Genomic DNA, 11,525 nt, shown 5'->3' on the forward strand with positions numbered 1-11,525 from the left:
ATCAGCTAAAACTACCTCAGTGTGAAGAATGAATTAACACTGTAGATGTAAGCGTAGAGTGTTCTTCATATGTTAGGTACTGTGGATTTGCCTCTAATACACCCTACTCATCATGACCGGCTTTTTTCCTTTCCTCTGCTAACTATGAGGCTGTATACCAAAGAAAAGGATGGAGCCAGTACATGGCACTTGCACAAGGTGTGATTGGTGTTAAAGATCATCTCTGTGAAATGAAAACTGAAGTGCTGAACATGGAAAAAATGCATGCATTTTTTCAACAATACTATCATGGCAACATAAAACAGTCCATATAGTTTAAGAAAACCACTGCATTCCATTAGATCAAGTAATTAAGTGATGTAAAACAAATACTGAAAATGAACAAAATATTTCTTTATTCTCATCTTATTTAGTTTTTATGTTAGTAAAGGATGAAGACAGGTGAAAAATAAATGCATATCTAAAGTGTCAAATATTTTACTCTAGAAATATTTCCTAACCAAAGCACAGGCTCTAAGAATAATCAGTAATACACTTGTGGAAGAGTATGGAATCAAGATCAAAGCCTACTTCAGAGCCCCATAAAAAAATAAAAAGGCACAGAAAAACAGTAAAACAGATCAAATATATCTGTTCTACAAAAGCAGTAATAGTCTAAGTATTTCTGCTTTCTTAAATAAGAATGCTGATGTAATAGGTGTATCAGAAAGTCTAAGGGTGGTAACTGATTGGATATTATTGGAAGACTGGAAAACAAACTATCTACAGCAATGCTTAATTTCAAAACGGCAAAGTATAAAAACACAGACCTTTCCGGTTTGATTCCAGGTTAGTTTGCAAATCTATGCTCTGTTACCTCCTAATTTTTTCTCCTGAAAGAAGCAGACTTACCTTTAATCTAATATATTAGAAAAAAATATGCTGATGCTTTGAGGTACGTGGCTAAGGAGATACCAGTCAGCTGCTTTATATTCAGTTTTTACACTGTGCAGGAATTTACCAGAACAGAAAATCTAGCTATTTGAATATAGTTCATAACATATGGGATGTTCAAAACCACCTAAGACTTTGAAGTATGTCCATGAAAATTGGTGTTTTAGCAAAATAAGCCACATACCAACCATTTTAATCCCCAAAACTAAAATGATGATTGTGTTCCCATTTGAAACATTATCCATAGTCAGCAAGTAACAAACGTTAAATAAGAATTATGAAAAATAAAAAAGCGGATCACTTACTGAATTGCACTGGCACTTTTGTGTCATCTTCATCCATTCAGGATCCAGAGCACTAAGCCTCCCCTGGGTGTGGACAGGTATAATACAGTTCAGAGGCTGTTTAAACTTGCCTTTGCATCCCCATAGTAAGAACAATACACTAAATATCAGGTACAACACTTACTCCAAGTTGTTTTAAAAATATTTACACAGAAGAATTAAACTATTCTATAAACTTCATGGACAGTTTCACGAGAGACCATGCAGGTACGTAAAACCCTGTCTCTGTACAGCATAAAGGGAAAAGTGAAGAAATAGTTAAATAGTTTTCTGTCTGCTGAAACATTCACCTTATTATATAGTACATTTGAAAACATTTTCTTATTATAGTAACAATCTAGTATGTCAGACAAAGATCAGGAGGGTATTTTTATGCATTTTTAAGTACTATGCTCCTAAGTTATCAGCCATTAAAATATATTTTCTTTACAAAATACCAGAGTACCACTTAGGCAACCTAATATATCACTCTCCATTGCCAGAACTGCTCATTCCTTTAGTCAATGATTAATTTGACATATGCAAAAATAGACATTGCCTTCTAACTGTTTTTACATAGGTCTCAAAAAAATTCTAAACATTAACATTTTTCTGAAATTGTTTCCATGTTCATAAAAATCCAGTACTGTTACTCCAGGAAGATAAGACTGTCTCCAGAATTCCAGCATATTCAGTAACAATTTTGTGTCTGTAAGCAATACAGTGTCAGACTTCAGCTGTGTGCTCTCCACACGTACTGCCTGTTCGGCTAGCTGCCAGAAACAGTTTCCTGAAGGCAATGTTTCCTTTCAGATCTGATACCAAAATCACAAGAACTCTTCTGTTTTGGTAGCTCATTTAGTCTATCCCCTGCAAAAACTGTAAAATATAGGTGGTTAATTGGAAAACTACCTTTATGTATTTTGTTTAAAAATTTAATACTAACACACTGACCTTAAACATAAAACTTTATATTGGAAATAACATCCATAATATAATAAGTCAGCCTGTAGAGTAAGTAATATTTAAAAGAAATCTTTGCCTTGAAAAGAATGTCTTCTCCTTGTATTTAAATAACAACATGAAACATTGCATAATGCACAAAAGCAATGGCACTTTTATTATCTTTGTCAGCCCTGCCCTCCCCTATGTGTTATATATTTAAGCCCTGCAAAACAAAGATTATCTTGTGATTTGTATTCTAATCTCTGAATCATATTATCTTATTTTCCCATCTTACATGTTACAATAGCAAGAGGGAATCATGGTCGGATGTATGGATTGGGAATGTATGATGTCTTCTCCCATCTTTTCTTTCTCGTCCATCTTCTTCCTATTTTGGATGCTGTTGACCCATCTTGCCTTCCTGGCACTTCACACCCACTAGGCTTGAAGATTGCTTTTCTTGTTCCAGTCCATTTGAAGACTGTTCTTTTAGTCTTGATGAGCCTTTTTGCTGTTTTCCCACCCTCAATATTCCCCAGGGCAGCATCCATTGCTTTTTTCCTCATCTCACATTATGTTCTCTCTAAGCAATTTCATCAGCTGACACATCTTCAGTTATCATTTCTATGCTGATGACTAATAAATCAAGCTCAGCATCAATTGTTCTTCTTGTAATATTCTCCCTCTGTCCTTTCAGATTACATCATTTCAAGGTTTTATCATCTTTGATGAAACTTCTGGAAAAGATCTGTTTTTCTTTCCCAAGTACCTTTACTTTCCAAAAAAATAACTTTCTGGATACGCAGGTACATAATCTCAGGATACTTTTACAGTTTTCCCTCACAATGTTATTATAAAAAGCAGAGGGAGGATTGAAGATTTTTCTTCTTTCATCACCAATGCCTGCTCTCTACTTAACATCCTCTCTCTTTCCCTGTTTGGACAAACATAAGTGGCTTCCCTCTAGTCCTTATATAAGGTTAGGAAACCCTTATAAAAACCCTTTTGATCTGTTAACGTACCCTTGCTTCAGCACTGTCCTACATGAATTCTTCCACCAGCTCCCAGTTCTCTGACACTGATTATGTTTTTCAGTAAGTGTCCAGGTGCAATGAACATACATCTTTAATATATAAATAAAATCAAACCTCATATTAGGTAGACTATAGCTACTTACCAAGTTAAAGAAATACCTGAGCTAGTTTTAAATTAGCCAAGTATTGACAGAAGTTAATTAGCAACTGTCAAATGCCACAAGCAGACCTATTCCAGTCTGTGTTGAAGATAGGAAGCCAGACAGCAAGCTAAAGACAAAGCTTGCTAGTGTAAGCATACAAAATTGACTCCTGTTATTGTTTGTTATGTTCAGGGAGACAGAATCACATGCTTCTGTAAACATGATTGCAAGGAAATTAAAACTTAGTAGTATTGATTTGTGGGAAGACAGGAAGATTTGAGGAAAGCTTAAGGACACAATCAGGACAATCATTTTCTTAGTACTTTTAATGCATAAGAAGCTTCTATTAGAGTACCAGAAGCCAAAAATGCTATGGTAAAGCAAACTCATACAGATTGGAACATTTTCATTTTGTGCTATCAGGAGCTGTGCAAAGCAGATGTTTAAAGACAAAATAAACACAGCAATTAATGAATAACATGTAGAAAAGGAAGGACACCCAAGGAAGGAAAAACGAAGGAAAGACATGATTGGAATCACATTTCCTGCAGGAATGGCAGCTGTTTCCTGTCATCATCAAGGTGTGCCATGGGTATATGAGGGTAAGTCTGGGACTGCTTACCACAGTATAAAACCTTCATCAGCTGTTAATACAAAACTATGTTTAATCAATACCAGATTGAAAAAAATGCAATTTCATTTGTTCATGGCCAAACCTATCAGGTTTTATTTTGCTTTCATTCAGCCCTGTCTGAGGAGGTTTATGTTTTCAGGGAGGCTGAGGGCTTTAGAAAACTATGAAACATCCACTTCCACAGGCATTGTTAAGGCTGGGAGAGAGAGAGCCAATTACGGAAACTCTCATTCCTTACAAGTGTCCATGTGATACTGCCCACTTCTGGTAACAAAAAGCAGTAACAGCATTAGGCTGGACTAGCAGAACCAGGTAATATCCAATATAAAAGAAAAATTGACCAATATAAAAGTAGTGCTTAGACACTGCAAATGGGTTTAGTGGAAGTGGGTGTATTGCCTACAAATGAACAAACCCAAATTCGTTCAAACTTATTTTCTTAGTAACTCTGAGCACATTTTCCTCTTGTTTCAAGCCTCCCTCCCTAAACAACGCAGAAGAAGCTGGTATTTCTTTCCCTTCCAGGTCACTTCTGGTATGAGGAAGACAAGCAAAATAAGTTACTGTGTTTTCCAAAGCTTTTCCTGGCTGGCTAAGACACAAGATAACATTACCCCTGCTGAAAAGTTTCTCCTTAGAATAAAGCAACCCTGGAAAGCTATAGGCTATTTCCGTAAATAGTGATTCTTGTATACAATTTGTGTGTAAGTACATGGCCAATAAAGTAAATATCAAGAAAATGGGGTAGGAATTTAGGTTAGAACTCAAACTGAATTGCTTAGAATCAACCTAAACAGGAGAGCAAGTTCTACATGGAAGAGTTGTATGAGCTGGTCAAAATGGCATCATAAATGCCATACGTAATCACAGTATAGCATGTGATTACTGTATTTATACTGTGATTACTATGGCCAGTCACACCAAGACATTCCCAGTTACATTTTCAGGGACAGCAAAGAGCAAACAGCTGAGACTGTGTACAAAACTGGTACACAGAGCAAAAATTTTCTTTCCACCTCCTCGCAAACTAAAGCCTAAAATTATACCAAAACCACTGTGTTCAACAACTCATAGCCCTGTCCCCCAGCACATGCAATCCCATCTTCTACTGATACCCGATATAAACAGTTAAATGATTAAATGTGAAAAAAATAATTAAGAGGGAGGTCACTATGTACACAAACCGATGTTTTGATCTTTCCCACTGCTGCATAGTCATACTGCTGAAAAGTTAAATCCAGCTCCCTGATCACTATCAAGGAAATCAAATCACTGTGAAGAACATGGCATTATTGTATTGTTTTTAAACAACATAAAAATATAAAGAAAACTGGTAAGCAAGAAATTGTACCGTTCACTTTTAAGAGGATGTATTATTGCTTTTTGTAGTTAGCATTTATCTGCAGCAATTGTATACAAAGTGTTTTTTTTCAAAACAGAGCGCAGAGTACTATATACTGTCACTTACACTCAAAATAATGTTTGGCAAGTTTAAAAGCAAAGTGTTCCACAGCACTACATAAAAATATAATATATATTTTTGAAGTGTTTGGTACATTTTGGGTTACTTACAAATCCTCATAGCCAAGCCAAATATTAGAAGCCAATGCACAGTTCCAGAATAATCAGAGACAAAATGTTGCAAGATGATCACATTTCCAGAAGTGGTAAAAATGAAAGAGCTCTCAGGCTTTTCTGATTTGGTTGGATAACCCTGACTTCAAGCTGACTCTAAGCACCTTACAAAACACAGCAGAAAACACCTTTGGGGTTTTGGCTCTTGTGTTCAGCATGCAAACGGAAGGGCATTAATGTTTTCTCTATATATTCCTTTCCTTCTTAAGTAGATCAGATTTTGTTTTATACTTCAATTTTGTTCATGCTTTATGTACATATAGATTTTTAAACTAAAGTCACAATTTAGCTTACTGAAACTAGAGGAATATGATAAGAAAGAAGGGCTTATTTATAAACCATTTTATAACATCATGAATCAAAGTCTTTAGTGTGAATATAATTGCCACTATTGCATTCACCATTTCTGCATTTGTGGAAAAGCTCCCTCTAGTTACAAGCATTCATGACCTTTAAAGTAATGGAAAGTTAAAGACACCTTGACATTAGGATACAAGAAAAACTAGAAGAAACAAATACTTACTAGAAGAAATATTCTAAGAATTCAATTTTACATTACTGTTCCTCAGCGGATGGAAACTCTTTCCTACCTTGAAAAAAATAAGTAAGAAGTAATCTAAATTTTAAGTCAGTCAAGACAATAGTTGAATTAAGTAAATCAATATCTAACTTTGTACAGACTGATTTTTTTAATCAAATCCAAATCTTTTATTTTAAATTGTGACAACCACACCAGTATAAGAATTAACCCACTTTAATTGTTTTAACAGATATTAGTGCTTCAACCACAACTCAGTAAAAACAAAGTAGCCACTCCCCTCATTTGTAAAGCCTCTTCTGTTATTTCTAAGTGACACACAGGACAAAAAAAGCCTCTGTTTCCTTGATTTCAGAAAACAAGTTCCACACAGGAGACAGAACATGTATTTGGACATATTCCCCAGGGGATTAACAACATGCCTTTTAACTGCGTTAGCTTACATACTTCAAGGAAGACTATAAGGATGTTGTGAGGCTGTGCAGGGACAAAATTAGAAAGGCCTAAGCTCATCTGGAGCTCAGTCTGGCTACTGCCATTAAAGACAATAAAAAATGTTTTTACAAATACATCAGCACAAAATGGAGGACTAAGTAGAATCTCCGTCCTTTACTGGATGAGGGCAGAAACTTAGTTACAAACGATGAGGAAAAGGCTTAGGTGCTTAATGCCTTCTTTTCCTCAGTCTTTGCTTCAGTCTTATGGGTAGATGACACCCCTAAGGATTTGTTTAATCTTAGACAAAACCTCACGTGCATTCTAGAGGCATACCAAGAAGAACATCTCGTCAGAACATCCCAAGGACAGTCAAAGCTTTGCAAAGCTGCCAGAACTCGCTTGGAGAAGAAGAAAGGAACAATGAACAAGTGGGAAAACACATTCCTGTGACCCTACTTCAGAAACTATTAACAATGACATTTCACACTTTTTTTCAGGGATCTGGTCTATGGAGGGTTCAGGGGGAGATGGCCAACAATCATCTCTATCTGTCAAGTTATCTCCTTGAAACTGTAACTTCTAGTAGTTTAAAGGCTTTTGACTTGCTCATTGTGAAAACAGCATTTCTTTTACAAACAGCACATTCTCACAATGAACACTTTACAAAGGTAATGATAACACCACCTGCATCTACCCAAATCTGTTTCTTCTTACCACAAAGCAAGGTAAGAATTCACAGTAAGGCATCTTTTTCATGCAGTCTGTTCTTCAATCTTAACAAATACTTAAAAATATTCTTCAAAGTCAGCCTTACCTGCATACACTTGAGCTTCAGATGTTGTTTTATTATTATTTAGGGCTGGGAAGGAAGCTTAGAATTCATTTAAGTAACTTCACTGAAAACAGACAAGGCGAAGGAAGTACTCCAACACCCCAACATGAAACAACTGTAGAACCCAGGAACACTTACCTGCCAGCTTCTGAACTTGAGTCACTGCCAAACTACTTCCCAGTGAAATAGTACCACCAGGGTTTTACTGTACTGAGAAGGCACCACCAATGTAACTAGCTCATAGAGTCTCTAAAACTATTGCACATAGATGGTAGAAAACATGAAGAAAAAGCAGCCTACTAGGGAACACTGAGTCCATTTCACCATGACAGTTGAAAAGCACCCTAGCTAACCTGAGCCTCAAACTCCCCCGGAAAGGCAATTCTTCCCATAACTCATCATGCTTCCTATATAGCAAAGGTCAAATGATCCCCACCTGGCAGATTTCACTTAACAAAGGTGGAGCCAAGAGACCTTGTGGAATAGGCTCATCTACCTGGCTTCAATATTTTGAGGTCAATTGCTCCTTATTGCTAAGAGAAATAACCTGACAAGGCGCTTAGTGGTTAGCGTTGACCTAATGAATTAACTACAAAAGGCGCATAAGGGTCATATTTCTGTTAGTCATTCTGTGAGGAAAAGTAGTACAGAGCCTGTTAAAATAAGATAAATAAACATAAATAAATGAAATAAATAAAAGAAAAATGAAAACGACCTTAAAGGCAAAATTGCCGTCATAGATTTTCATCTGTCTAGTCAAGACAGATAAAGAATGTAGCAATCAGAATGACTTTTCTTGACATTAATGTTATTTCAATTTGATTCTCTGAGATCTCTTCTTTATGCAGGACTTTTCATAATCTAGCCCCGTGACCTCTGACTCCACTATTTATTTTGGCTGCATATAAACTTTCATGTATAAATGTCAGGATCCGGATCGTCACTCCCTATTCAGGTCAAGGACTGGGCTGAAGGTTTGGGCTTTAATTTGGTTACATGCCTACACTGCTGTTTCCTGGTAGGTCATGGACAGAAGATTGGCTGGCTTGGGGGAGCTTATGTAGACGTGGCTTTTAGGCTGCAGCAAAGCATTCCTCTAGATCTGGAGTTTTGAAGAAGGTTGCAGTCTCCAAGCTCAGAGCCAACTACATATTAGGCTGGATTTTTGTGTTCCTTGCACTAGCTCTTCCTTCACCTCCTCTTCAGAGACAAGGACACACATCTCTTTCGTGCTCCTTCATTAGTAAACAAGCCAGGATAGATTAAAGCCTCTTTCTTCAAGTCAATAAGATACTGGGCTGCCAAGATGGTGAAGGGCCTAAAGAGGAAGATGTATGAGGAAGACGTATGAGGAGTGGCCGAGGTCCCTTGGCCTGTTCAGCCTGGAAAAGAGGCGGCTGAGGGGAGACCTCATCACGGTCTACAGCTTCTGCACAACGGGGTGTGTAGGGACAGGTGCCAATCTATTCTCTTCAGTCACTAGTGATAGGACCCCCAGGAACAGCGTAAAGCTGAGGCAGGGGAGGTTTAGGCTGGACATCAGGAAGAGGTTCTTCACTGAGAGGGTGCTCGCACACTGGAACAGGCTCCCCAGGGAAGTAGTCACCGCACCAAGCTGTTGGAGTTTAAGAAACATTTCTTCTGGATGGTGTTTCTTCTGAATAGGATATTTTCATTTCCCTTTTGAAGACTTACAAGGATGTAGTAACAAAAGCAAAGGCGTAAAACAGTACCTGAGGCATAGGCTACTTTTCAGCCTGCAGCAGACTATAGGTATGATATCATTTCAGACAACTATGATCGACATAATGTGAAGTGTTCCGGCATGCTTACAATCTGCCAAAGGCCAGAAGGAATTTTTGCTCACCTAAATTTTATTATTATTATTTTGTAACAGCTTCAGGTGTCCACAAGGAATTTCACCCCCTTTCTCTTCCCCTCCCCCCCCCAAAAAAAAATTGTTCATCACACGTTCACACCTACAGTCACACGATAGCAGTGGTCTGGGCCTGGAACTGGTTAACCCAGCCGGGGCTGTGCAATTCAGAAATGAATAATGTAGGATGTCAAAGAGCAACCAAGTAATCTAAAGTCCTTATTGTTACTGCAGCCTCAGACTTTAATTAAAATAATCTGACATTAAAGTGCAGTTAGATGTGGCCTCTAACATCAATACTTTCTGTTTTATACACAGGCAACAGGTGGTGTATTCCCATCACATACAAACAAAAAGCAGAAATGAGCCTTTTAGACAGGGGAGGAGGAGAATCTCTTTCTCACCCTGTGGGAAAAAGAGTAAATAAATCTTTCCAATACATCAGACTTAATGTATACATAAACCTCAAAGAGAATCCTGTTTTAGAGAATCCTGTTTTAAAATGTGGAGGGGGAGAGGTTGCTAAGCACAACAGGGACCTTCTGTAATGGAAAATTCTCCCATTACAAATAACCTGCTTAGATCAAATATAAATTCAAGGAGAAGCATGAGATGCAACAATAGAGTGCAGCAAATTTATCAACTGAAATATAATTTAAATAGCACTCCTTGATATATACATAATATTTTCATTAGGAGTGCTCAGCTCCAGTGAGAGAGAAATCATCCCTGAATAAACAAACAGAAACCCCTTTCCTGCCATAAAGTCTAAATAAAACAGAGTAGCATTTACATGATAGATTGAATAAAACAAGAGCAAATAAGAGTGGCTAACATTTAAAAAATAAAGAAATATATAAACATCTGCAATTGTGTATGTTCATTTTATACACCAACTCTTCATTATACCATGTATTTTCTAAGATACAAAATGGGAAAAAAATGAATATGATCGTTCACTTTTGAAAAGATACTGAAGCTGAATAACTTATATAAACACAGAGACTATTTATTCATACTTCATAATTAATACAGTGAGGCTGCATAATCATTAGCAGATCATTAGACTGGACTATATTGTAGTTGTTGAACATACATATAAACTATATTTAAATATTTATTGTTGTATGGTCAAGTCTTTGCAGGTTAGGAAATGGCATAACAAAATTTGCACAAAAAAAAATATTAATTCCTGCCTTTCTGTGTTGTATACACCTTAAGGTCCCATGGAAAAACTAATATGTTATCATATACCTAAAATTTCTTCACTTTCCAAGTTCCCTTTTCCTAAACCAGCAGTTAGTGGTTGTTTCATTCTATTCTTACTGTTGATACACATAAGGGATTATTAATACTTTATGGCTTTTTCCTCTTACAATGCAGGTCACCAATATGAGTACTTTACAAATGTGAATCCACGTGTTTTCAAAGACACTTTGGATGGTGGATGAGGTCATGGTGTTATTTTACATATGAGCATAAGAAGACCAAAGTCAGTAGCATCAACACGTTTTTGAAATCCAACATGAGATAGTAAAGCTTTAATTTTTCTGGCATTAGCACTTGGTGTGTTCCAAACAGGATTCCCACTCACTTCCCATGCATTAGGAATTTTAGGTCCCTCTGCACATTGTGACATTTCCAGATTGGTCATTTCCACCACTTTTCTAAATTCTCTTGGAGTAACTGGGCCAGGATCATACAGGAAGAGAGAAATTCAGTCGTGTTTGGGGATTATGAAGCTGCCTTAATCCTTTCTTTTTCTGAGGCATTTTTCTATCTCATTCACTGCACATTCAGTTTGCATATTCTGAAAACAAATGAACTTGGAATATCAGAGATAACCTTTAAAACTGGGCCTTGTGTGTTGTTTTTCTTTTGCTTTAATATGCAAATAACTTATCAAACATTTAAAAAAAAGGGGGGGGGGGGGCAGGAGATACACATGCATGCTTTTTGCCTTTCTACGTCAGACATTTAATGATGTAGAAATGTATATACGCTACACAGATTCTGAACAATACTGCGGTGTTCAGACTGGCCACACAGACTACTTCCCAGTAACTTGTCACTGTCTTATACACACAGAAATCAGAAGAGAGGTCACAAACCTTTTCATTGTTTCCACTGTTATTTGCAGATGGCAAAGGCACATGTTGGCTCCAAGAATTATGGATTAATTCCAGGCACTCAG

General features: G+C 37.0%; 1 long non-coding RNA gene across 3 annotated transcripts; it reads right to left on the reverse strand.

The window, feature by feature from the left end:
* Nucleotides 1-378: 378 nt before the first annotated feature.
* LOC137852163 (uncharacterized) lies at nt 379-7,894 on the reverse strand. Of its 3 annotated transcripts, none has more exons than XR_011093688.1 (5): nt 7,594-7,894; nt 6,938-7,021; nt 6,161-6,237; nt 1,255-2,126; nt 379-886 (listed from the first exon to the last, which is right to left on the reverse strand). It is a non-coding gene; the product is annotated as an uncharacterized lncRNA (long non-coding RNA). The 3 variants fall into 3 exon arrangements; XR_011093689.1 differs by having other exon boundaries at nt 379-2,126; nt 7,594-7,710; nt 7,809-7,843; XR_011093687.1 differs by having other exon boundaries at nt 379-2,126; nt 7,594-7,892.
* Between the last annotated feature and the right edge of the window lie 3,631 nt (nt 7,895-11,525).

The sequence above is a fragment of the Anas acuta genome, chromosome 2, assembly GCF_963932015.1.
Source record: "Anas acuta chromosome 2, bAnaAcu1.1, whole genome shotgun sequence".
Lineage (NCBI taxonomy): Eukaryota > Metazoa > Chordata > Aves > Anseriformes > Anatidae > Anas > Anas acuta.